The sequence below is a fragment of the Dysidea avara genome, chromosome 14 (genome assembly GCF_963678975.1).
Source record: "Dysidea avara chromosome 14, odDysAvar1.4, whole genome shotgun sequence".
Classification (NCBI taxonomy): domain Eukaryota; kingdom Metazoa; phylum Porifera; class Demospongiae; order Dictyoceratida; family Dysideidae; genus Dysidea; species Dysidea avara.
This window is the reverse complement of record NC_089285.1, coordinates 14,838,300-14,863,848: the sequence shown is the minus strand read 5'-3', so window position 1 is coordinate 14,863,848 and position 25,549 is coordinate 14,838,300. Positions and strand designations below refer to the sequence as shown.

Genomic DNA, 25,549 nt, shown 5'->3' with positions numbered 1-25,549 from the left:
GCGCACGCCCCCTATTGATTCCATTCCGTTCCGTTCCAGCTTTCATCAGTACCCGTTATTTTGTTGTTTTTTTTTACATTCCAGGCTATAGGGTTATGTATTTGTGAAAAATAAATGCCTACTTAATACATTCTCCACTAAAGCATCCTATTGCAGACTACTTGCATACATAAGTAGCATGCCCTGTTTCAAGTTTGAATGTGTAGTAATGGTAAATTTTAATGCCTATGTTTGATCTATAAATGTAAGCAGTATTGAAGAGAGATAGCTACTGAATGCTACTGTAGATTTGCATGACTACACAGTGTAAAAATTTTTAGGGGACTACGTTTTGAAGTGATGCGCATGTACTAACCCATAATTGAAACTAACCTAGCTGCACAATCAACCTTTGACTTTACAGCACAAGTGCTGAAGGTCTGTAGGACACATCCAATTCTGTATAAGAATCATGAAAGCCGAAGACCATAGGGTGGGTGTGGCAAGGAGTAAAATTACAACAAAACACAAAAAGATAAATAAATAACAGCAAATAAACAAATAGTGAAGAAGTTTGTTACATGGCACGGACATTATTTCACAGAACATTGTAATTTTCACAAACTAACCTGCAGTACTAATTCACAGTGCTTTTGTTTCATTGTAACTGTCAAGACATCATGATCAAAATAGCTCAGAGCGTTCCTTTCCAAATATCCATCATTCAATTCGCCATAGAAAGTGATTTTCAACCTTAAAATGACAACCTTAAATTTTCTCTGACATCCTTCTGCTATAGCTCATCTTAATCGCTATTCACTGCACTTTCTAAATCTGGTTCAGAATCTGAGGTATCTATAACGTGTCGTGGATTATTATGCCTTTTATTGCATGTCCCCAAAATGCCCAATACAAAATATATGGGGAAATTTGCTACACCCGGTTGGTTTAGGCCATTTTTACGAGCCTAAATTTCCGTGAATTGGACTTCTTTTGGCATTATTGTACATGCAGAGTGTTGCTATACACGTATCAAATTCAGACAGTTACTAAACAGACTCAAGGTAGGCAGTACACGATAATTAGTTGAATGTTTAATGTGTTTCAATCAAAATGTACAGTAGAACCCCTCTAAGACGAACACCATTGGGAAAATGAAATATGTCCTTTATATGGAAATGTCCTTACTTAAGGGGTTTTCTAAAAGTTTAAAATAATCTGTTACAATGCATGAGACTAGATGAAATGGTGGAGCAAGATGAATTATGGTACCATGTGAACCACATCAGTTTAATAGCAACAGAAGTGATGTTATTGACCATGGGTTACCTATGGTGTGTGGCCTTCTACTACACTATTCCAGACAACTAGGCACCACAAAAATTTTATATATGCTCCCATAACAGATTACTCCTTACTTGATTAGGTACACCTGCATCAAGATGGTTGGCCATACAGAATATGCAGCTTATTCTTAAAGTGTACAAGCTGTTATTTTCAGAAGACCTGGGTAAGAACATTAACAGCAGTACTTGTATACATATTCATATGGCTTCTCGTAACTTCAGGCTTTGTCTTGTATTATGTAGAATAGGGAATACAGAGACAGTGCTTTTTTCTGCATTAAATAATGTAGTTCGATTGATTGTTGTAACTGGCAATGAACCTTTGTTACTTGTGTCCGCAATTAGCAAGGTGTTGCTTGCCATGTCTGGCAATTGTGCAGTGTCCAGTTTACGGAATAGAGAAGTGTCCGCTATTGAGGGGGCATTAATACACACAGGCATTGGAAGTTGTATTTGGGACTTTATCGTCTGTTATAAAGAGGCAGTCTGCCATTCAGGAGTGTCCATTAAGAGGGGCTCCACTGTATATATATAGGACATGCCTGTTCCAGCTGACTTTTCGCCATAAACAAATATACTAATGATAGTAAATGTCCGCAAACTACTTCATATGCCTATGTTTCTACTGACCACTTGGCACAGTTCCTTGCTAGAAATAATCTTTAAATTAATAACGGCGCGCGTCACTTATTTCTTCGTCAATCAACGCTCACTGAAAACTATTGGCGAAAGTCTCAACCGATTTGGGTTGTCAGCATACCAGACCTAAAATTTCCCGCCTCACTCAAAAGAAATGGTAGTGGTCTGGCTAGGTTTTTACGTGCAAGCTATTTAATATTAACACCATCGTAAATAATTAAAAACAGGACACAAAACTATCCAATGTAAGTTGAACTCACCTCTTAAACATTCGGTGGTCATCAAAATGTCGGAATATTTGCTCTGTATCCATTGTCTACAGTTCAGTCTGGCTTCGACTTCGGCTTCGACCACAGTTTTCGCGCGTTTTCGTAAACACGCGCACCATGCTATACTTTAAGTTTACGGAGGTGTACGGTGTACGGTGGCCAAGAGGTGTCACCCAACGTGTCAACCACAAGCGGTAATCGTCCAAGCGCCGCTTCTACAATAATCATGCAATAGCTGTAAAACGTGATTCCCGGCATGTGAGCTCGTGAATAATTGCACACTAGAGAAGGTGGAGAACGTCTTAAAGTCTAATCCTGGTGGAGAAGAAGTTATTGAGAAGTTTGTATGGCGTTCCTGAACCTGAAAAACACGCTAGCTATTCCGGAAAAATTCGAATATTTGCAAGTGAATGTATGCACGTGATCTTTTTCCAATTTGTACTTCCTGAAACCCACAATTGGGCTATCGTTTTGTTCACCCATGTTGAGTCTATAAGCGCCTATAGGCACTTTTCACCCGGTTCTCGCATTGTTATCCGGGTACGTAGCTACGCGGTACTTAGTTGTTAACCATATAGTCACCAGATTCTGCCCCTGAGTTACTGTTAACATGTTTTAGGTAATTTAGTCCACCTGGAATCATAAATCCTATAGAAATAGGAACGTTCTTATAAATATATAAAAGGACAGGGAATGCCAGGGGAATGCGTACCGGTGGCTGGCGGATAGACTGAGGCCAGCGAGTAGGTCGAGGCCAAGAATCTAAAGAGTTTTTAGGTACAATTTGTTGTCTACACGCACTTCTGTTTTGGCATAATTATATATAACTAGTGCTTTTTGTGACTAGGATGGGACAGGAACGGGGGAACACAAGTTTAATATGGCTATGCCAGGTACTGTCACAGTTATCACCATGATGCTTTTTCTCAGTGCCATGGACCATTTGCTAGATAGGGTCTTACAGCACAACCATAGCTATTTGGTCCCCTTCAACACTGCAAATTGTCTGATTGGACAACTTATGGTATGCCTAACAGATCCCTCCGCCATAAGTAATCCCCGGTTTGGTGCATTCGATGGAACAATACTGCTGCTTGCTCATTTGCTGCTACCACCTTTGAATCTTGTATGGTCCAAGCAGATTACTTGAGTGGCAGTTAGTCTGGTCAGATCACTACAGTGTGACAGAGCCAAAATTAGAACTGATGATAAAAAATTGGTTCCTTTACCTGGATAGAGCCTATGAATGTACTAGTTTTAAATCGTGGGTATGTATATAAACTAGGGGTGAAACGAATATTAAATTTTAGGTATTCGAATATTCTTCAAATTAATGAACGAATTAACGAGTTATTCTTTAAGAATTTTCTGTATAATTAGGTGCTTGAAAGGGACAAAATCACTTTGATTACTACTAAAACTTTAAATGTTAAAAAAGAAAAGTCCTTTACATGTATTATTAAGATGAAAAAATTATATTTTAAAATGACAGTTTTCAGTTGTCAAAATGTTTTCAAGGTTAATTGTGTACATTATCCGATTAACGAATATTTAACGAATATTTCTTAACGAATACAAATATTTCTTAACGAACGAATAACGAATATTCGTACTATTCGTTTCAGCCTTAATATAAACTTCATTTGATAAGCTGTAAACTCTCGATGAGTTTTGCCCGTCCCTGTTAATTGTTTTTATGAGCTATAGGATGAAATGTTCTACTGAAAAAGCACATGACAAGTCTATGATTAAATGTTGACGTTGTTACCTTAACTATGTACAAGAATAGATTATTAAAATGCTGAATATTTTTGGAGTCTCACACTGTCCATATACTCAGAACACAAATCACAACCATCAATCCATCATACAATTTACTGATTCTCATTTTATTCATAGCACTGATCATGAAATCAAGCCCTGTAAATTACGAAACCTAGGGTAACATGAAATATGACTTTGGTATGATTGGTTACTGCAAGAATTAAAGTGAATTAGAAAATTTATGCTCATTTTCCTAGCTTTGATGCTTATATGAGGTTACTACATGCCTGTGGTATAGTTGTGGTTGTTCACTACATTTATCCAATGAAAATCAACAAAGCCATAAACAAGATAGCCTAGCTGTTTGTTTAATTTCTGGACAAGAAACTCATGCTGATGTACTGATGATACCATGGTGTGACACTGACTATCAAGACTCAAAAGGCAGCCACAGATTGCCACTTTCTTTTGCTCTTTCTTTTCCTCCTTCATTCAGTAGGGAAATATTCTTACTGTTAGCTTATTATTTCTACACGAGACAGACATCATTGTCATTGATGCACTAGATGCAGTCAGTTTCTTTTGCTCACTTTACCTCCTTTACTCAGCAGGAAAATAGCCTTACTGTTTGCTTACTTTCTGCCACTGCCTACTAAACTCTGATCTGTCACTATCAACTGGTACATCAAGCAAATATCAATATAGCAGCCACAGTTTTTCCACTTACTTTTGCTCTTTCTGTATCCACTTTGCTAAGGAAAATTTTCTAGAGCTAGCGAGAAAATTTTCTAGAGCTAGCGAACATCGGTTTCTATGCCATTTAGCACCTCAGACAATGTGGGCTTGGCTACCCACGATTAATTACCCCAGCCTGTGGCCTTGGCAATTAATTTGTGGGTAACTCTTGCCCACATCATCTTTGGGTTTCTAAATAGCATAGAAACCTTGTCAGCTCTTTCTGACTATAATTAACTTATGTGCCAGGAGAGTAAAATACTGATCAAGTAGGCTGTTGCATCACTCCATCAGCTGGCTGTTGCATCACTCCATCAGCTCTGAATGCAGCAGGAATTCCAGATCCCGGGCTGTGATGTGGCTCCTTAGCCTCTTGACTAAATTATAAATTTACAATATAGTTATGGGAAAAAGATGGTCGGACAAATGATGCATATTATATTACTACTTGGGACCAACAAGAAGGCTACTAAAAACATGTAAACAAAACAGGGGGTCAGTATCTCAACATCACAATACAGAAAACCCCAGACCAGCTGGTGACTTGATTCCAAGACAACTTGTGTCCGGTTTCTTAATCTCAAGCTAATGCAATGTTGAAGGTAATCTGTATATTGGGTTGGTAAGTTTTCCCAGCAATTATTTATTGATTATAGCGGGACATACGTACATATAAATTTCTTAGGGGAAGCCTTCATTGAACTAATGGTAGATGCAATTTATGTCTCTTAGTCAGTCTCTTCCATTACTACTCCAGAAGTATAAATCATCATGTGACCTTTTGAGAATTGTGTTTGCAATAAGTGCTCAGCAGAGTGAGACAAAGGTTGCATCCAATAAATGCCATCTATAATTGGTCTCATAAAAATATTAACAATTTGTAGTATATATGCATCTCTGTGGGTGCATGGGTGCATTAACTGTATGTACTACGATGTGAGTGTAGTGTGTGTGTGTGTGTGTGTGTGTGTGTGTGTGTGTGTGTGTGTGTGTGTGTGTGTGTGTGTGTGTGTGTGTGTGTGTGTGTGTGTGTGTGTGTGTGTGTGTGTGTGTGTGTGTGTGTGTGTGTGTGTGTGTGTGTGTGTGTGTGTGTGTGTGTGTGTGTGTGTGTGTGTGTGTGTGTGTGTGTGTGTGTGTGTGTGTGTGTGTGTGTGTGTGTGTGTGTGTGTGTGTGTGTGTGTGTGTGTGTGTGTGTGTGTGTGTGTGTGTGTGTGTGTGTGTGTGTGTGTGTGTGTGTGTGTGTGTGTGTGTGTGTGTGTGTGTGTGTGTGTGTGTGTGTGTGTGTGTGTGTGTGTGTGTGTGTGTGTGTGTGTGTGTGTGTGTGTGTGTGTGTGTGTGTGTGTGTGTGTGTGTGTGTGTGTGTGTGTGTGTGTGTGTGTGTGTGTGTGTGTGTGTGTGTGTGTGTGTGTGTGTGTGTGTGTGTGTGTGTGTGTGTGTGTGTGTGTGTGTGTGTGTGTGTGTGTGTGTGTGTGTGTGTGTGTGTGTGTGTGTGTGTGTGTGTGTGTGTGTGTGTGTGTGTGTGTGTGTGTGTGTGTGTGTGTGTGTGTGTGTGTGTGTGTGTGTGTGTGTGTGTGTGTGTGTGTGTGTGTGTGTGTGTGTGTGTGTGTGTGTGTGTGTGTGTGTGTGTGTGTGTGTGTGTGTGTGTGTGTGTGTGTGTGTGTGTGTGTGTGTGTGTGTGTGTGTGTGTGTGTGTGTGTGTGTGTGTGTGTGTGTGTGTGTGTGTGTGTGTGTGTGTGTGTGTGTGTGTGTGTGTGTGTGTGTGTGTGTGTGTGTGTGTGTGTGTGTGTGTGTGTGTGTGTGTGTGTGTGTGTGTGTGTGTGTGTGTGTGTGTGTGTGTGTGTGTGTGTGTGTGTGTGTGTGTGTGTGTGTGTGTGTGTGTGTGTGTGTGTGTGTGTGTGTGTGTGTGTGTGTGTGTGTGTGTGTGTGTGTGTGTGTGTGTGTGTGTGTGTGTGTGTGTGTGTGTGTGTGAAGAGTCATAGTGCATGTGTCCCCATGGTAGCATAGCTGATTACTTGGCAATCGCACGCAATGTATAGAAATACCCAGTTGTTGTTGCTGTTTCCTTTACCAAGCAGCTTTACCCATTCCATTCTTCCCAGGTGCTGTTATAAACTGAGGAAAAGCCAACCTAACTGTATACAGTATAATGGGGACTTGATGTTCTTGAAAACAAATGCCGACTGTACAGTCTCGTGTCACACAGTAGGTAGGATTTTCGAATGCACAGACAATTTACTTGTGAGGCAGAACTGTCTCATTGTTTCACTAGATAAGTGTGGCTGTGCTCACAACAGCCAGTGTATGTGTCTAGTGTGCATACCATAGAACTAACCAAAGTTGACTGAATATATTACGTAGTACATATGTATATGCATGTATGAATGTATGCATGTATGCATGTATGCATGTATGCATGTATGTATGTATGTATGTATGTATGTATATGTACGTAGGAATGTACTTTGGTATTTATTGGGAAAGCAAATTTTTAACTGTCCTTTAGTGGTATGTGGGTAGTTGTGGAAATTCAGGTTCAGCAACCTCTCCTTGTGATCCACTAGTCCTGTCCTGGGAGGATTTGCCTGCACAAGATTCAACTGCCTGAGTGGTGCACAGGCATCCCAGTGCTGGTTTGCTGGGTGTAATAGCTGTGTGTAGCATGGCTGCTGGAGGCTTTGTTTGCTTTCATTTTGCAGGTCGGTACCAATTTTTCAGATGCTGAAGACATGATGCACGTTAGTCTCATGCATGCAACATGTAGGGAAAGTGTCCAAAATCCATGCATCTTACATGAAACATGCATGTATATTAACACTGATAGTATCCATGTTTCATGGGGCAAAACCATGTAAGATGTACGTGTAACCACGGTAACCATATTATCCACTATCAATGTTGTTTACAATAGTGTATGGGTACAGTGTAGAATCTGTAATCTGAGGCATGTAGCAGTGCTACTAAGGAAACTCATAGACTCTACACTCAAATTATTCACTTTTCAATGGTTCTTTATACAGTAGTGTGGACAAAGCAGCTGAATCTCTGATAATATAGTGCCATGGCAAGCATTACCATATGAACATGCACTTTTATTTGATTAGTTAAAACTACCAACTAATTATTATGAATTTGTTATGAAGGCATAATAAAAGTAGTAACTGAGACAAAACCAGAGAAGCTTCAGAACCTTTGCAGATTTTGTAATCATTGAAGGTAGTTTTGCTCCTCCAAAACTTAGTAACCATGATACTGGAATGTCAAGATTATCCCAGATATTCCTGGAAGCATGCAACAGTATCGTTGACAAATTTTGTAGTCTATGTAATTACACTAGAGCCTGTGTAGTACAGCTGCAAAAAAAGTGTGTGACCATGTGGGTGTGTACAAAGCTTCAAAGGTTAAAATTTGACCTCCGTTCCAACCCTAGCATAGAGTACTAAAAATCAGACGAAAGACATGTGAAAAAATACCTTGATAGAATGGTGATGTTCTTGTACATGTGAGTACAGCTGGTTTTTCCATATGTGTGTAGGTGTAGAAAAAATCATCTGGTTACATTTGCCACTTTTTAGTTGACACTGGAAAAATTCTAGCAGGGCCAATGAAAACAGTTGGCACAAAAAATGATGCAATATACCACTTGGGATAGAACAACTGTTGCTAAGGACACATGACAACTCTGTCCCTGGGTGGTGCATTGTAAATCTAGACTGCTATTAGCATTGATTTAGTGGTTATGATACCCTAGTATTGCACAAATCTCTTATAAGTAAATCGATTCATGCAAATTTTTATCCAAGTACTGTATTTGCTTACATATATAGAGCTGAGTGATAGTAAAGCTATCACTTATCACAATAACAACAGTATTACGATATTATACTAGCAGTGACTCAACATCTCATAATGACACAATAGTACACACCATGTAGCTAGCTGCTTTTCTTACACTCCATTGTTGTTGTAATCTTTGTTGTGCATGTTCTACTGGACTTTCACAGTTTCCTCAACTTCTACACTATCAGTGTTTGCCATGTTTTTGACTAACTACAGATATGAGTAATTTATCATGACAGTATGATTGCATGCTATCATTGTCATCATAATGTTACTCACTATCATGATATAATTGATTAAGCAGAACTATCACTCAGCTTACCACAGCTGGCTATGTTACTGACATCAACAGTGTTGGGTAAGTTACTTTTTAAAAGTAACTAGTTACATATTACATATTACTTACAACTGAACTATTTAGTTACAGTTACATATTACCCATAAAATAAAGTAACTATAATAATATTACATATTATATTACTTTGTGTCCACAGCCTTAAACTGTCACTTGTGAAACTACCACCTTATCACGTGACATGATTGCGTTGTTGGACAATGTGCAAATCTGGTTATAAGTAAGAAGCTGGTGAATAAGCTTCATTCAGTAGGCTTCGTTACTTTGTTGTGGCTAGGCATTACTCAGAGCATAACCAACGAGATTAGTAACTTCGTTACTTGTAGTAATAATATTACGTAATATTAGACTCGTTACAGTAACTATATTACTTAGATAACGCGTTACATTTGTAAGTAAAGTAACTTGCATTATATTACCCGTTTTTATAGTGTATTTTGTTATATTACTTGGTTACCACAAAAGTAATAATATTACATAACGCGTTACTCCCAACACTGGACATCAAATTGTCTGAAAATTCATGTGAATTGGTGGGTGTGGGAGTGTGTACTTATATTTGTTTACCTGTCTGCAGTCAGTTGAGCAAAATATATTATGCTAATGTATATCTAAGAAATGATTGCTGTATTGAGTGTGTGTTAACTCAGCACAAGCTTATGGTTTCTTCTTACTGATAAGTGTACTAAACAAGAGTTGTGAAACCTTTACAAAAAGGTTTACCAATTGTTTATAACGTAGATGTCTTGTAGGCTAACAGGAGTGGCACATTCAGTTAAATTTAAATCAGCGTATCCCATTCATAATATATGTGCAAAAATGGAGAGTGGCCTCAAGGTTTACCCTTAGATTTGAGAAGATACGTATTTCTGGTATTTGTGTTGAATGTGCAATTATGCAACTAATAAGTATTGATTTGTGAATTACAGAATATTGAGATTCTTTATTGCTAAACAAAATCGTAAAAATTAATTTGCTAAAATTTTATTGATGGTTGAAGCAAGGTATAATAGTATTTACTGGGCTTCTAGTTTTTAGAAGTAGCAAAGTATAACTCGGTTGTATTGCTCCTAGGAATGGATCTGCAATGGGCACTCCAAGTGCATGTACATATAGAAACAGTGTTTTGATACAATATGCAGACATATATTATAGTATGCATACTCTCAGCCTACATCTGTATGCATGTACTTAACTATGATTGTATGTATAAAAACTGGGTTTTTATTTCTTTAAAAATATTTTTGATCTGGTCTGTAACAAAATAGGGCCTTTATTTGAGACCGAGAGTTTATTTTGGTTAGGTGTGTTTGTATTTGTGTGTACGTGTGTGTGTGTGGATACATGTAAGTATGTTTCAATATGTAACCCGCTAAGTATAAACCTAACCAGTTTGCATTGTTCTTGAACTTCATTTTATGACTTCTTTAAATTTGGTGTCTAGTGGGAAATTCAATGGGCGGTAAAAGTTTCAGCCTTGTCTAGTGAGTATACTTTTGGAGTTATAATGAGCTGACTGGACTGTGTTTCAATTCACATAATTACTGTAGGCTCTTTGCTTTGCTCTATATGTATTGAGGAGTGTTTAGTTCATCAATTTGTTTATGTACTGTTTTTTTGTTTTTAATTGCCAGACATTTTACACAGATCCATGTCATGTTCCTAAGCATTCTACCAAGGATAGTATGCTTCTGCACAGTTTGGTATGCTGCTACACACAATGTATTCATGTGTTACTTGTTTACACAGAAGAGGATGGTTCATGTTAACTTCTACACAAAGAATAGTGATCCCACAAGGACATTTATAGAAATATTTACATGTATACTGTACATGCATTAATTTTTATGACATTTCACGATGCATATATTATTTTTATTGAGTTTTTCAAAGTATAATGTATATAGTATGTAGTTGTACTTTAAGGCACTCCATGCCCGTAATTTCATGGGTCACATATGCGCATCTCAACAATAACAACTTGTGGAAATTGTTAATGACCATTTTTAAGGGTACGTACATGTTTAATTTCACTGAATCTGTAACAAGCTGATTATGGTGCATCACTACTTCTTTACAATAGCATTAAATTAGCTTACAGAATTCAATGAGCATCTAGCTAATATAATAAGACTCCTAGCTATTATAATATTATTGCTGATTCATTTACATTTTATTTTGCTATATAGAGATAAGCTGTTCTTAACAGAGCACATTATTATTATACTGTAAAAAATAAGTGGTGAGATCCATGGTAAAAAGATAGTGATCACTGGATTTCTTAGTTATAGTAAGCAGTGACAATCACTATCTTGTCACAGATATCACCACTTATTATACAGCTTCTAATGTTGAAGCTTCTGGAATGGGCTTGAAGTAGTGTATAGTTCACATCTTAGTCTGATATGAAGTTAATAATGTGGTTGTGTGCGGAAGATCTGTGTTTACAGGTCTGGTCAAAAGTTTAATTCAAACTGATTTTGTCTAATAAAACATACATGTACAAAGCTATTACATTCAATTTGTTCCCAAAGTAGGTTATGTCCATCATTATGACTTTATTATTCTATATCTGTGATTCTGTGGGGTCTAAATGCCATGTGAAAAACTGAAAATGTATAGTAACAATTATTATAGAGACCTCTCATTTCTAGAACAACAAAAACAGTACATGTGGCCATGAGCACATTAATTTGCTGCATATAACTACTTTCAAACTTTTATGAGCCATAACTTTTCATGTCATTACAATAATATTTTCAGCCACCTAAGTTATGTATTATATATTAATTAGCACTACAATAAGTAGCTAGCGGTACATGTATGCTTTATTAAATAATATTGCATTATGTGATGGCTCCATAAATTTTCCCGGTTGCCTGCCACTTCTTAATTGGTGGACCTCTCTCGCTGCTGCCACACTCATGCCTGTTACTTGTAAATAGTATAATGAATTTGTATCCTTTTAACCCAAAATAATTATGCTATTAAATTTTGTGTGTGTGAGTGGCAATATCTGTCTAGTGGTTGTGTTTTGTATTATGTTTATTGGTGTGCTGTGTGTGTGCTATGGTAGGGAAAAATAGCAATTACGTATTGCTGTATGCATGAGAAAAAATCAAATCAATCTCTTTAGATATTCTCCACACACAAACTAAACTTATAATTATTGCTCAAGCATTGATTATAATTACAAACTACCCTCTACACAGTACTGGTATTTGTTTGAAAACTAGTCATGATCAGTTATGAACTACATATCCAAAATTAATAGGTATATAGAAATTTCACAATACTACAGTATACAAGGACACGAACAGAAAGCCTCTAGGCTAATTCGGTCAGATATATCCTCAGTCATATACATACTAGCTACTAACAGTACTAAGCAACTGTTCAAAACAAGCAGTATTACTATTCAGAGTGCTATATTGTTAACAAAATACAAGAACACTTGCTGTTTGTGTTTGGCCATTGCAAACTGTATAAAGTAGTTGTGTCATGATCAGGTTGTGTAGTGCATAATCTCATGGGTCAAATGAATATGGACATGGAATGGCTTATGCCATTTCAAACTAACGCCTCACACATACTACATACATGCGTAACAATGTTAGTATCATGCACTTAATAAAACTCAATAAAATACATGCATCGTGATGTCATAAAATTTACGTACAGTATACATGTAAAGGATTCTATAATAATGTCCTTGCAGTTATTCTTTGTAGCAGTTACTGTAACATGAACCATCCTCTTCTGTATAGAGAAATACATTGTATGTAGCAGCATACTAAACTTTGCAGAAGTGTACCTTGATCCTAGCTACCAGAGCCAGGAGGCGATTGTCAGAATCCTTAGTAACACGATATGGGTCTGTATAAAAACGAAAAAGGCATGTGATTTTTTATGAAACATTATGTCACCGCAATCATAATATTCTAATCAGAACCAGGTATGTGTACCTATGCACTATTATCAGAACTTAAAGTTAGTAGTGTACCTAGTAACCATTACCTATAGTTAGCAACCTTATCATATGTATGTGCCAGTGTTGTAAGTGGGTCGGGTCATCCAGATTATCCTGGTCACTTGGGTTGCATTTTGTCCTGATCAAGTGGGTCTTGTCCACTTTATTAAATATCTGGGTCTGACCCAGATGGGATCACATGTGCATAAATTTACAAGCTCAATTTTATTGATGGAAATACATGTACATACTGAAGAAACTTACGTGGAACCATGCCCATCGTTTGAGAGTATTTTGGTATTTGTCAGGATTATGGATCCATGTCCATTATTTTATCAGGATTGAATGCTGCTGTCTGTGGGCATGTATGGCATCATTCCCACTTATAGGGATCGAGTGCTGCTGCTGCTGCTGCTGCTGCTGCTTCTGCTGCTGCTGCTGCTGCTTCTGCTGCTGTTGCTGCTTATACTGTATGCAAGGAAATTTTGACGCAAGTAAAATTTGACGAATTTACACTTCAGCATATATGATGAAATAAATGTTGATGTAGATAAAACTTACATCTTTAAAATGCTTAAGGGCATTTGATGAATTTAAATTTGACGAATTAAATCGATTTGTCAAAATTTTCCTTGCGTATGGTAGGTAACTAGTTTGGCATCAAGACAGCCCACTTATGGTATCTGTAGCTGTCTGTAGACTTACATGGAGACACACCCACTTGTCGATTGTTGATAATGTCTGTTACAATACTTATTTCTTGCAGATGACCCTTTCTGTAGCAATAAGGCTGACCTTAAGTTAACCCTCAATATTGATAAAACGACTTGTACGCAAGTCTTAAGACTGTTTTGCAGCTGCAACTGGTCTCATCCATACAAACTACTGTTTTAGTTGTTGAGGGTATTGTGTCCAAAATTAACCCTTGGGTTTTGAATGAACAATATAATGTCTAGTATGATCATAGCTTCTAACAATTAAATCTGTGCAGTGCCATAAATGGCAAGATTGAAGCTTGCCTTCTATTAAACTTAAATCTGTGTGATATAAGTGAGTAAATCACGAAGGGGAGTGAAACATAGAGGGTAGTAACCGGGATGAAAAGTTTCCAAAAATGGACTTGAGAATGTTAATAAGTTCTCAGCCACCAAGTGAACACCACAAGGTACTCGGTATCACATGGGTATTTGTGGATACTGCAGCGGAACTTTTTCATTATGAACACTGAAGTACCATTATTCTTAGTAAATAACGGTTGACTTTAAGATATTGAACTATGTATATAATATCAAGAATGGTAAGTATGTCTTGTATCTGAGTAGTGAATGTGTTGGTGGTATGGTGAATTCTCGAATTGTTGCTCTCTAGGGATATATATATACAGAGAGCAACAATTCGAGAATTCACCATACCACCAACACATTCAATACTCAGATACAAGACATACTTACCATTCTTGACATCCACTGGCAAGAGTCCGGCTCTGGTAGCTCATTCTTTGTCATAGCAACATACTCCCTCAGTGCTTGACAACCATCCCTAGCAACACAACCAAACAACAACACAATTAGATGGGTCATGTAACAAGAGATCACCCAATAATACTGAATGACTGAATAGTGTTTAGCTGTTAACTATCAGCGTAGACATCATCGCAACAATATCATGAAACTTTAGTCCAATAATTCTTCTGTGAAATACAACACATATGACCTGAGACTTGATAACCTTACAGCATACTTGGACGTGGATATGATGGACATTTGTCTGTGTAGTACAGTGCAGATTCACTAACTATGCACCCATCTCAGTATCACATTAATGAGTTTCAAGTCCAAAGAAACCCTATTTTGAGCAGAAACAGCACTGGGACACCTGTGTAACACTTAGGCACTTGAAGCTGCACAGAACTGTGGTAACATGCATGAGGACTGTCATAGTTTCATGTAAATAGAGGCTGTGGAACCCTACATCCAAGATCAATTAGGCATTTGCTTCTCCTCACACTACACACACGCACACACTACAGTGTACTACATATGCTACACACACCTTTCATTGCCTGTCCTGGGATCAACTCTTAATCCCAGCCCCCATCCCCCATGAGACACATCATGCCCACCTAGCCAAGGAACGCTGAATAACCTAGATTTACAAGCCTTTTCATTCTGGTTAGGTGAACCTCATGGCGGGAGGTTGGGCTACGGCAGGTATCTGAGCTTCTTCAGCCTGTTCCAAATCAGTATGTTGTGTATGCAATGTATGAAGTGTATGCATGGGGGCCCCGCACTCACTCATACACACACAAAGTAAAAGCCTTAAGCTGCCACTAATGCAGTCACACCTACCCAGTAAACAAGCACTGGGACACCTGTGCACTACTCAAGTGCTATGAGTCATCACTGGCAAATCCTCCTGGGGCAGGAATAGTAACCTGTATGGGGCTGTATCATGTCTCACGGGTGAAGGTGTGGGTACTAAAAGTCCTACCTGAACCTTCACCCATTGTGTGAGACATGGACCGTTGGCATTTGTATACACACAGACATACATAAATATGTACGTATGTTGTGTACATGTGTATGTACAGTATGCACATACGTACATACATACATACATGCATACGTATGTATATACATACATACATAATTACAGTTACAGTGAAACCTGTGGACGCCTTGGGACCAATCAATAGTGTCCTGATTATCAAGGTTTGTTTGCATGTTAAGGTATACTTTGGACCATTTCCAAGTGTCCAGATTATGCAGGTGTCTTTGTTTTCAAGTGTCCTGATTAACAGGTTTCTTTCTTTCTCTCTCTCTCTCTCTCTCTCTCTCTCACACACACACACACACACACACACACACACACACACACACACACACACACACACACACACATGCAAACACGCACGCACACATTATACTACACCCATACAGATCCATATGTAATAGGATAAATAATATTATTTGTGTATACGTGTTTAAGTATCTGGTGATCTGCACATGAGCTTCCTCTCTCACATACATATAACAAATTGTACGCTATCACAACCAATGCAATGTACAATTGGTACCATTAATGGTATAGGGGCATTTATTCGATGTAATTTTTGTCTCAGCTGTGCATTCAAGAAGTCTAGCCGGACCATATGAGATTGCAGCAGTTGGTCTGCCTTAATGTTACAGGTCCCCACCCAATAATCAGAGACAAGGATATACATAGGAAAAAAACCAAAGGCATATTCACATTAGAAGTAACTAAATGGGCAAAAGCAAAGCAAAGCCTTTGGCTGCCGCTAGCACAGTCATGCCTACCAACTGAACCAGCACTGGGACACTTGTGCGTTACTCAGGTACTATGAGGTAATGCCAGCAAATCGTCCTGGGGGGAAAACTAGTGAACCCCAGGAGGCTGTACCATGTGTCACATGTGAAGGTGTGGACACATAAAGTCCTATCTGGACCTCCACCCATTGTGTGAGATGCAGACAGTCGACATTTGCTTCCCCAGTTACCCAACGTCTACCCAGGTAAATTAGCACACATACGTAGGATATAGCAAAATAGCTAGTTCAAAAGTTTTGATACTTATAGAAAAGTCTCCCAGCTTATTTTGACTCAAGATCACTTGCTGCAGTTTCTGCATGCTTAGCATGGTGTAACAGCTTGCTGTTTCTGTTCCTATTACATTGACTATTGCTACTAATTGCTATATGCCAGTATAGCTGCAACAAGTATTATAGAGTCAATCACTAGGGGCTTAATGAGTATCATCACCAGGGCTAACTGCACTTTAGATTAGACAGGCTGAAGTGCAGTAACAAAGGCTGAGGCTCTGATTGTCTTTGGCTATGCCACTCAAAAGCAGTAGTAGCAGCAAGCAAGCAGCAGTGACAAAAATCTTGTTTTAAGCCATTTCCTAGTTGTTCAAGAGGTAGTCACTACCCTTCAGCAGCTCATATGTTCCTGTCACTGCCAATGGCAGAACCAGCAACCATCAAATCAAACAATGGGAAGGTTAAATCAAGGGATCAAAAGGAGAGACAATCAAGTACCTTAAAAACCAGATGATTTTCTTCCCAAAAACCATTTGTGTCTGAAGCAATTTACAGGGGCGGATCCAGAGTTTGGAAAGAGGGGGGTACCTTGCTGAAAAAACAGTTGAAAACCCCAAAAAAAAAAAGGTCACAACAATAATAGCTAGTTATCCTTTACCAAATACATGACATCTGTTATGTGAATCCTATTTATAGCTTCATAGGTAAGCTACACTGCCTCATGAACATTGTGACTGCTTTATTAGAGTAATCGACTGCTCTATTAGAGTATCTCGATCTTGTATGCAATTTCTTGAAGGGGGGAGGGCATTTGCCCCAAATGCCCCATCCTGGATCCGCCATTGATTTACCCCAACAAATCACTCGTCTTCTAACCACTTGTTACATCACTTTTGATAGTCATGACTGTCAAGCAATAAAACCCCATTGTCAGAAGATCAAGCTACATTTAGGTCAATTTAATAAAAAAAGATGTGTGGTTACAGATGGTTCTATAGCAAGGGGGTGACACACAGGCACTCACTGTAGGTAGATCTACAACTGTGGTCAAAGTCTAAGTTAAAGGTCAAGGCAACCAAATTTGTGCCAAGTCAATGGTAAAAATTTCCAACCCACAATCAAAAAGTAGTGAAATATCGTCGCTAGGTCACTGGTCAAAGATTGAAAAAGGCTCTTAGTCACAGGTCAAAGTGAAATTTCGGTGGGTCAAGACTTTGACTGCAGTCACAGATCTACCTACAGTGAGTGCCAGTGTATCACCCCCTTGCATAGCTATTCCTTGCCGTTGATAATATCACACTGTCCACCATCTACTGCAAGGGCGACCCACTAAGGTAACCATGGGGAGAACGTGGTCCAAGTATGGTGTCATTGTATATTGTTCCATGTAGCAAACTGATTTTAACAAAAAAAGCAGCGAGAATCATGGTGATAACAGTGCTAATTTCCAGGCAAAACAGAATCTATGTTCCACCCTCCAACCCATTCTCAAGTCATAAACCGTCCAATTCTTCTCTAACCCAATCATACACGATAAAATGCATCAACCCAGTATTAAAGAAGTGTGTGTAGATACAATTTATGTACCTCAAACAACCCGCCGGCCGTCCATTCCCCAGATTCCTGGCCTCGTGCATTCCCTGTCCTTTTATTTATAAAACCATTTCTATTTCTATAGGATTTGTGATTCCAGACTAAATTACCTAAAACATGTTAACAGTAACTCAGGTAGAATCTGGTGACTACGGTTAACAACTACCGGGTAAGTACCCGGATAACAACGTGAAAACCGGGTGCACTTTTATATAAGGTAAATGCGGGTATTTCCGGACAGCGTACAATTCCGGACACTTTGGTACCTTTATCAAGCTAGCCGAGGAACGAAACAATGGATTGCCTTGAACTTTCTGCTGTGAATAGCTATTCTTATAGAGATTATAAAAATCGAAAAGTGTGTTCTAGTTGATTCATTCTTGGGTGCTATACACGAAGTGTCCGGAATTGTGCGCTGTCCGGAAATACCCGCATTTACCTTAAATAATTAATCAGATTACTGTGGCGCCTATAAAGATCGATACTACGAGATGCACGTAGACACACAGAGGACACAAGAGAGAAGATATATTCAACTTTCAGGATGTGAGGTACCATATAGCCTAAATATTTCGAGGGGGAAAATTTTCGTTGATTTCGCGGTTTTAGGGGTTAACAGCGAAACTTTAGCCTTGAAATATTTAGACCACCATATAGTCTAATACATTTTCAAGTGTTTGCAAATCCGCAAAATTTTTATTTTCAGCAATGTTGCTCAACCTCGAAATATTTAGGCTATACGGTATAGCTACTTGGTGGTAGTGTGTAGAGGTGTACCGATATGGGTTTTTGGCATGTACCGATATGCGATATTGATGTAACCAAAAGAAGTCGATAACCGATAATCGATACGATATTTGCATTAATATTTTAAGCAAACAAAAGTGTACATTTACCTACCCTACAACAACATGTGCATGTATTCATTGCTATACTCTTCCTGTGGTGGTGTACATGCAGCTTGGGTTTCTATTGTGCAATCCACACAATTAGGCACCCACAAACGTTTTATGTAGATATACTCTCATGAAGCCTTAAACGGATATTTCTGCATTACTCCGCATTCTAATGATTTGTGAGAAAGCTGGTAGCTACAGCAAGTTTCCATTATCCTGTGATTCTTCTTTTATTACAAAGGTACTCTATAACTGCTTCATTTGTAAAGACTGTGATAAGTTTTCCAGCAACAAACACTAGAATTGCGTGTATTTATATGGCTTCTCGTAGCGTAGCACTTGTTGCAGAGTAAGCAATTATGTTTTTATTTTTTATTTTCCAAAAATGTGCAGCCTCAGTTTGAGGATTAACGCACATATGAAACATGCATACAAAATGTTTTACAATATGATTGACTATGGGATTACTGATTGGTAGGGGAAAGTAATAATAATTTCAGTTGGTACTTAAAAATTTGTAATGATTGTTGTTGGATTAGGTCAGGTGGGAGTGAATTCCACAGTCTAATTGATCTAGGGGAAAATAAATTACTGTGCTGATTGGTCCTTGCATAGATATGATGAAATCTTTGATCATGTCCTCTGGTGTTGGAAGTGACAGAGATTAAATCAACTGGAGATATATCAATGAGATTATGAACAATTTTGTAGAGGAGGGTGATACTAGATACTTGTCTGCGGTGTTCTAAGCTGGGAATGTTAAGGTCAATGAGCATGTTAGTTACGCTGCTGAAACGCGAGAAGTCAGCCATAATGAATCTGGCAGATTGCCTCTGTACTCGTTCAAGCTTATCAATGTCTCTTCTGATGTGAGGGGACCAGACAGGATTGGCGTATTCTATCTAAGATTGGTCTTATCATGGCATTATAACATTTCAATTTGATTTGAGTTGGGCAGGACTTAAGATTTCTCTGTAGGAATGCTTTGACTGATAGAGCTTTGAATGTGATGTTAGTAATGTGTGTGGACCAAGACAAGTCATTGGTGATTGTAACTCCTAAATATTTAGTAGATGAAACTTCTTGGATAGAGATGTCATTAATGGTGTAGTTGTACGTGATCGGATTGTGTTTACGAGTGATTCTCATGAATACACTTTTATCAGGATTAAAAAAACATACCAGATCTAGTGCCCCATTGTGATAAGGAGTTGAGATCATTTTGAAGTGATAAACAGTCGGATGTAGAGTGAATAACAGTATAAAGTATGGTATCGTCAGCATACAGACCAATGTTGGCATTGATTGATAATGGGAGGTCATTAATATAACATAAAAATAATAGAGGGGCTAAGATTGTTCCTTGGGGGACACCCGAGTTAACTGCATGTGACTCACTGGTTGAACCGTCAAGAGTTACTTGTTGATGCCTACCGATGAGGAAGTTTTGTAGCCATGTTAGTAGTTCCCCTCTAATACCATAGTAGGATAATTTGTTACATAAACGGTGATGGGGGACTTTATCAAATGCCTTAGATAGATCTAGAAAAATGATATCAGTTTGAAAGCCAGAGTCAAGAGATGTAGAAATGTTGTTTACAGTAGTAATAAGTTGTGATTCGCATGATCTTCTAGGTTGGAAACCATGTTGTTGGTCACAGAGGATATTTATTGATTCTAGGTGAGAGAAGAGATGAGTGTGAATTAGGCGCTCCATGATCTTGCAGCTGATACTGGTTAGCGATATTGGTCTGTAATTGGATGCAAGTGTTTTGTCTCCTTTTTTGAATACAGGTACAATATTAGCACGTTTCCAGTCCATGGGAAATTCTCCTTGATGAAGTGATGAATTGATGATCAGAGTTAGTACTGGAGCAATTTCTTGAGAGGCTAATTGTAATAAGTGTTATGGGATTTTGTCTGGTCCTGGTGCTTTATGAACATCCAAAGTTGTTAGGAGCTGGGAGACATCAGCATAAGTAATGGAAATAGGTTGTATATCAAGATAAGGGCTTTCATCTGGTGTGAGAGTACACTGGGTGTCTTCGGTGGTAAACACTGAGCTAAAATAATCGATGAGGATATTAGCTTTGTGGGTGGAATCAGTGATGGTATGACCATTATGTGACAGTGGGGGTATTCCAACATGATCCAATTTTTGCTTTTTGATATATGACCATAGTTTTTTTGAATTAGCTGTGGAACTGGAGTCAATGAGCTTCGAAAAGTAGTCATTATAGGCTTGACGGCATTCTTTTTGAGCTAAATTTTTGAGAGTTTTATAATATTGCCAGGCGGCAGGTGAGCGTGTTCGGCGATACTGAGCATAAGCTCGCTTCTTTTGTCTACAAATTCTTTTAATGTAGGTGGTGATCCATGGTCGGTTTGATGTCTTGTTCGAAGATAACTTGCTAGGAACCAAAGTGTCCAGACAGAAGTGACAAGCAGAGTTAAAGTCAGTCCACAACTGGTTGATTGGTGTGTCAGTGGTGTTGGAATGCAGATATTCATTGCTAAAGTCATAAAAGAAGTTTCTTATTAAGCTAGAGTCTGCTCTATTCCACAGGTAAATTTTTCTTCTTGGTTGTTTTTGCACAAAGATACTAATGTTGGATTCAGTCAGTACAGTTTCGTGGTCAGAAATGCCAGCTATAGGTGTACAATAATTAATTAAAGAGGGTCTATTGGTTAAAAAGATATCTAGTGTGTTGCTTAATCTGGTTGGGAAGTCAACAGTCTGAGTGAGTCCAAAAGTATTCACAAAATCCAGAAATGCGCTGTTTACTGATAGAGGGTAGTTGGAACCAATTATATTAGAATCAGTCCAGTTTATATCAGGGAGGTTGAAGTCGCCGGCAATCCAGATAATATCATTCGGATAGGATAAGATAATGCTTTCAAGTGTACTGCATATGGCTTCTATATCAGGGCCGGAGGAGGGAAAATTGAGTTGGTCAGGCCATTGACTATAATGTTGAAATTACTACTGTATACATGCCAATGAGAGAGGAGCTGTTGCACAGTGTGCAAAGCACACTCTGCAAAGTGCGAAGCACGAGCATTCTAGGGGGGTCTGGGGGCATGCCCCCACAGGAAATTTTTGAAAATTAGACACTCAGATATGCAATTTTAGTGATATTTCACTGCTAGCTAGCTATATAAATATGCTCAGGTCTATCTGTTGTTCTTCAGACTTTCTATACTATGTATAATTGTAGACCTGACATACAGGGGACACAGCATGAAACTTGCTGTATGGTTCATTTAGTTATAGCTAGCAATTAGAAGTTCAAGGGGGGTCTGGGAGTGCAACCTCCAGGAGCTGCAGAATTTTTGCAATTTAAAGGTTTGAAAATGCCTTAAAATTTAAAATTGATGCTAAATTTTAAAGTAAAACTAGCTAGCAAATTGCAACTTTCCCCCCAAATTTCACAGGGAACCCATGCAGCATGGCCCCCTTTAGCTAGGATATAATTACTATACAGTGAATTCACACAGCTACAATAAAATGCTACACAGCTGTATACTACTATACTGGTTTGTATGAAGTGAACGGATCATCACGTAAATATACTGGTGGACAGTCACGAGACCAATCAGCATTTGAAAATGGCGCGATGTGGGTGAGACTGAGAGTTTGCTTGGTATCTCGACAGGACGAGTGGGTAGTTGAAGAGGAGTGATTTCTACTCAACATCTCATCCAGATGGCCACCATGTAATGTATGAGTGTGCAGCTTCTTGCCGAGGAATGAGGTATCTGGTTTGTCACTGCCAGCCCTTCGCCCAGTAAAGGAAGCCAAGAGAGACAAGCCAAGGAATGCTAATGATTATTTTATGAAGATTGAATTGCGATATAAGTGTACTGGTTTAGAATCAAAGAAGGCATATACCTTACACGTGATAAATGCCAACTGTCAGCACACGTGATACTGTACGTAGAACCCACAATCATTTCTGTACAAAACAATACGAATGCAATGCTGTACTGTAAGGTAATTGGAGGTACTATACGTGTAGTTCTGTGCTTTAGTTAGGCTGAGAAACTAGGTAACTACTCGTGTCATGCATTTTCAATAACATCTGTAAAATGTACGTAGCTACATGTAGATGTGATCGTCCAAAGATTGCATGATGAGAGTAATGTAGTTCGAGTTGGTTCAGCTCCAGATTATTGGTCCGGCTCAGGCCTGACCAACCGGACCGTCTCCTCCGGCCTTGTATATAGTCAGTAGATCGGTTTGGAGGCCTATAGACACAGCAAGCAATTAGTGATTGTGTGTTAGATAACTTTATTTTACAGGTGATTACTTCCTGGGTGCCAGAGTAAGGAATTTCGTGTGAAACTATGGTGTTATGACAGGCTATGAAGACACCACCATAACCATCCTCTCTATCACGTCGATATATATTGAAATTGGGAGGGAATACTTCAGCATTGTGTACAGCAGGAGATAGCCATGATTCACAACCAAAGATTAAGTCAGGATGAATTTGATTTACAAGGACAGCAAATAGATCTTTCTTGGGGTACAATAAGCCAGAGCATAAAGAATCTATGGCCAGAGCCACATGGATAACGTAGAAAACCAATGCATAATCCGTTTATGCACAAACTATTGCTACTGTATAAATATCGGTAGCGATATCGGTAGCGATATCGGTCCTCCTGCTGTTCTGTACCGATACCGATATCGGTAAAAAATGCCATATCGGTGGCCGATATTGTAGCCGATCCGATTATCGGTACACCTCTAGTAGTGTGTTGTCTCGGGTGCATTCTGTTCGGTATCTTGGAGTATTAATTGACTCTGTGTTGTCTTGGAACTTGCATATTTGTAATATGTTGTCTAGAGTTAGATCAAGGCTTGCTTCAATTATTCGGTTTGGGTCTCTGCCACCTGCAGTGTTGTGTGTATTATATTCAGCATTTGTGATGCCACTTTTTGATTACTGTGATGTTATCTGGACTCCATCTACGGCAAAACAGACTTGTATGATTGAAAGGATTCATTCCAAATTTATGCATAAGCTATTGTCATCTTTCAGTTCCAAGTTTCAATTTACATTGACTGAACGTCACCGTTTTCATACAGCTATTCAGATTTTAAAATCTTTACATCGAATTTCTCCTCCTTATTTACATGATATATTTCAGTTTTCGAAGGATGTTACTGGTCATCTTAGTCGTAATGTTAATCGTTTATTTGTTCCTAGAGTGTTTATCAACTATGGCAAGCGAACTTTTTTCTACCGAGGAACTGTTTTATGGAACAACCTTAAGTCCACTGTTACTGGGGCTGCCACTTTGTCATCATTTCGTAATTATTATCTTAATTCTTAATTCCTGTGTAATTTTGTCTATGTATCCTTAGTTGTGTATGTATGTTTGTTTATTTTTTTGTATATTATTAGTTATTGTATGTGTCTATTGTATGTTTGTTCATAGATACAGTATACCAACAGGGATTGGAAACGGAAGTAACTCACGTGATATCTGTACAAACTCTCAATATGACGTAACAGACGTGAAATACCATCCGTGTCTCGAGCGCGAGTGACCGTCACCATAGATACCAGTGCAGCGCGAATTCGTTAGAAGCCACTTTTGTGCACGTTGTAGAAGAATTACAGCCTAAGCGTTGCGACAATTGGACTAATTACTGTTCTACTCGAGGGCGAAATTAGAGTAAATTATCTATTCTCGGACACCATGTATACTCGGACACTCGTTCTCGTAAACTACTGGACGGAATCCTACGAAAATTGGTGTGAAGATACGTTGCATATAGCCTAACTATGCATCCAAGTTTGAGCCAAAACGCTTGTTTGATTGTTGTGTTAGACCACATCAAAGTTATTTCTCGAAATCATATATTCTCGGACAAAATTCAAGTATTGTCGGACACCGGTCAGTAATCCTACATCAAATATTTTAAAGACTTACCACCAACACCATCTGTTAGGGCTGTTCAATAGCTATCAGCAGAGCCATAGTTTATTTCTTTCTATCTCATTTGCAGGAAGCTGTGATCGGAAATGTGTGAGCGTGTTACCACCTCTATTCTCGGACACGAACTATCAGCTGGTTCTCGTACATGGTTATACCAAATCGTACAAAAATTATTGTGGACATAGTTTACATATAGCCTATCTAAACCTCCAAGTTTGAGCTAAAAATCTTTTATGGTTGGCTAACTAGAGCGGATTAAAGTTTTCACGAGAAAATTAGTATTCTCATTTTATCGGATAATAGCCAATGCTTCTTACACCAAATAATTTATCCACTTCCTACCACCACCATCTGATAGAGCTGTCCATTGGTTATGAGCAGAGCCATAGTTTATTTCTTTCCATCATCGTTATGGATAGTTATGATCGGAAATATGCGAGTATGTAATTACCTCTATTCTCCGACACATTGTTTCTGTGAGGTCTCATTGAATCTTGGTTCCAGCTATTTCTGGTGATTTTTTACTTTTCATTGACTTGAACTACTTTAAATAGCATGTAATTTCAGTGAACTACCTTTTTGTACCACCAGAAATAGCTGGAGTCAAGATTCAATCAGACAGCACAAAATAATATGTCGGAAATAGAGGTAATTA

The 25,549-nt window shown here is 38.5% G+C and overlaps 4 long non-coding RNA genes across 7 annotated transcripts; 3 read left to right on the top strand and 1 right to left on the bottom strand.

Annotated features, from left to right (window-relative positions):
- The first annotated feature begins 2,920 nt into the window (after positions 1-2,920).
- Positions 2,921-10,816, top strand: LOC136244633 (uncharacterized). Its single transcript, XR_010695481.1, has 4 exons — positions 2,921-3,010; positions 6,832-6,938; positions 10,559-10,627; positions 10,674-10,816. It is a non-coding gene; the product is annotated as an uncharacterized lncRNA (long non-coding RNA).
- A 1,745-nt stretch (positions 10,817-12,561) lies between these two features.
- LOC136244617 (uncharacterized) lies at positions 12,562-18,250 on the bottom strand. Of its 4 annotated transcripts, none has more exons than XR_010695472.1 (4): positions 18,157-18,250; positions 14,346-14,739; positions 12,739-12,800; positions 12,562-12,683 (listed from the first exon to the last, which is right to left on the bottom strand). It is a non-coding gene; the product is annotated as an uncharacterized lncRNA (long non-coding RNA). The 4 variants fall into 4 exon arrangements; XR_010695474.1 differs by having other exon boundaries at positions 14,346-14,433; positions 18,041-18,244; XR_010695471.1 differs by lacking the exon at positions 18,157-18,250 and having other exon boundaries at positions 14,346-15,268.
- A 1,361-nt stretch (positions 18,251-19,611) lies between these two features.
- Positions 19,612-20,825, top strand: LOC136244504 (uncharacterized). Its single transcript, XR_010695358.1, has 3 exons — positions 19,612-20,260; positions 20,624-20,678; positions 20,737-20,825. It is a non-coding gene; the product is annotated as an uncharacterized lncRNA (long non-coding RNA).
- Positions 20,826-20,858: 33 nt separating this feature from the next.
- Positions 20,859-23,466, top strand: LOC136244505 (uncharacterized). The gene is made up of 3 exons (XR_010695359.1): positions 20,859-21,397; positions 21,446-21,508; positions 23,245-23,466. It is a non-coding gene; the product is annotated as an uncharacterized lncRNA (long non-coding RNA).
- The last annotated feature ends 2,083 nt before the right edge of the window (positions 23,467-25,549 follow it).